The sequence below is a fragment of the Pan paniscus genome, chromosome 7 (assembly GCF_029289425.2).
Source record: "Pan paniscus chromosome 7, NHGRI_mPanPan1-v2.0_pri, whole genome shotgun sequence".
Taxonomy (NCBI): Eukaryota; Metazoa; Chordata; class Mammalia; order Primates; family Hominidae; genus Pan; species Pan paniscus.
The window spans coordinates 162,787,501-162,789,631 of NC_073256.2; positions in this window are offsets into that span (position 1 = coordinate 162,787,501).

Genomic DNA, 2,131 nt, shown 5'->3' on the forward strand with positions numbered 1-2,131 from the left:
GGGTTAGGGTTAGGGTTAGGGTTAGGGTTAGGGTTAGGGTTAGGGTTAGGGTTAGGGTTAGGGTTAGGGTTAGGGTTAGGGTTAGGGTTAGGGTTAGGGTTAGGGTTAGGGTTAGGGTTAGGGTTAGGGTTAGGGTTAGGGTTAGGGTTAGGGTTAGGGTTAGGGTTAGGGTTAGGGTTAGGGTTAGGGTTAGGGTTAGGGTTAGGGTTAGGGTTAGGGTTAGGGTTAGGGTTAGGGTTAGGGTTAGGGTTAGGGTTAGGGTTAGGGTTAGGGTTAGGGTTAGGGTTAGGGTTAGGGTTAGGGTTAGGGTTAGGGTTAGGGTTAGGGTTAGGGTTAGGGTTAGGGTTAGGGTTAGGGTTAGGGTTAGGGTTAGGGTTAGGGTTAGGGTTAGGGTTAGGGTTAGGGTTAGGGTTAGGGTTAGGGTTAGGGTTAGGGTTAGGGTTAGGGTTAGGGTTAGGGTTAGGGTTAGGGTTAGGGTTAGGGTTAGGGTTAGGGTTAGGGTTAGGGTTAGGGTTAGGGTTAGGGTTAGGGTTAGGGTTAGGGTTAGGGTTAGGGTTAGGGTTAGGGTTAGGGTTAGGGTTAGGGTTAGGGTTAGGGTTAGGGTTAGGGTTAGGGTTAGGGTTAGGGTTAGGGTTAGGGTTAGGGTTAGGGTTAGGGTTAGGGTTAGGGTTAGGGTTAGGGTTAGGGTTAGGGTTAGGGTTAGGGTTAGGGTTAGGGTTAGGGTTAGGGTTAGGGTTAGGGTTAGGGTTAGGGTTAGGGTTAGGGTTAGGGTTAGGGTTAGGGTTAGGGTTAGGGTTAGGGTTAGGGTTAGGGTTAGGGTTAGGGTTAGGGTTAGGGTTAGGGTTAGGGTTAGGGTTAGGGTTAGGGTTAGGGTTAGGGTTAGGGTTAGGGTTAGGGTTAGGGTTAGGGTTAGGGTTAGGGTTAGGGTTAGGGTTAGGGTTAGGGTTAGGGTTAGGGTTAGGGTTAGGGTTAGGGTTAGGGTTAGGGTTAGGGTTAGGGTTAGGGTTAGGGTTAGGGTTAGGGTTAGGGTTAGGGTTAGGGTTAGGGTTAGGGTTAGGGTTAGGGTTAGGGTTAGGGTTAGGGTTAGGGTTAGGGTTAGGGTTAGGGTTAGGGTTAGGGTTAGGGTTAGGGTTAGGGTTAGGGTTAGGGTTAGGGTTAGGGTTAGGGTTAGGGTTAGGGTTAGGGTTAGGGTTAGGGTTAGGGTTAGGGTTAGGGTTAGGGTTAGGGTTAGGGTTAGGGTTAGGGTTAGGGTTAGGGTTAGGGTTAGGGTTAGGGTTAGGGTTAGGGTTAGGGTTAGGGTTAGGGTTAGGGTTAGGGTTAGGGTTAGGGTTAGGGTTAGGGTTAGGGTTAGGGTTAGGGTTAGGGTTAGGGTTAGGGTTAGGGTTAGGGTTAGGGTTAGGGTTAGGGTTAGGGTTAGGGTTAGGGTTAGGGTTAGGGTTAGGGTTAGGGTTAGGGTTAGGGTTAGGGTTAGGGTTAGGGTTAGGGTTAGGGTTAGGGTTAGGGTTAGGGTTAGGGTTAGGGTTAGGGTTAGGGTTAGGGTTAGGGTTAGGGTTAGGGTTAGGGTTAGGGTTAGGGTTAGGGTTAGGGTTAGGGTTAGGGTTAGGGTTAGGGTTAGGGTTAGGGTTAGGGTTAGGGTTAGGGTTAGGGTTAGGGTTAGGGTTAGGGTTAGGGTTAGGGTTAGGGTTAGGGTTAGGGTTAGGGTTAGGGTTAGGGTTAGGGTTAGGGTTAGGGTTAGGGTTAGGGTTAGGGTTAGGGTTAGGGTTAGGGTTAGGGTTAGGGTTAGGGTTAGGGTTAGGGTTAGGGTTAGGGTTAGGGTTAGGGTTAGGGTTAGGGTTAGGGTTAGGGTTAGGGTTAGGGTTAGGGTTAGGGTTAGGGTTAGGGTTAGGGTTAGGGTTAGGGTTAGGGTTAGGGTTAGGGTTAGGGTTAGGGTTAGGGTTAGGGTTAGGGTTAGGGTTAGGGTTAGGGTTAGGGTTAGGGTTAGGGTTAGGGTTAGGGTTAGGGTTAGGGTTAGGGTTAGGGTTAGGGTTAGGGTTAGGGTTAGGGTTAGGGTTAGGGTTAGGGTTAGGGTTAGGGTTAGGGTTAGGGTTAGGGTTAGGGTTAGGGTTAGGGTTAGGGTTAGGGTTAGGGTTAG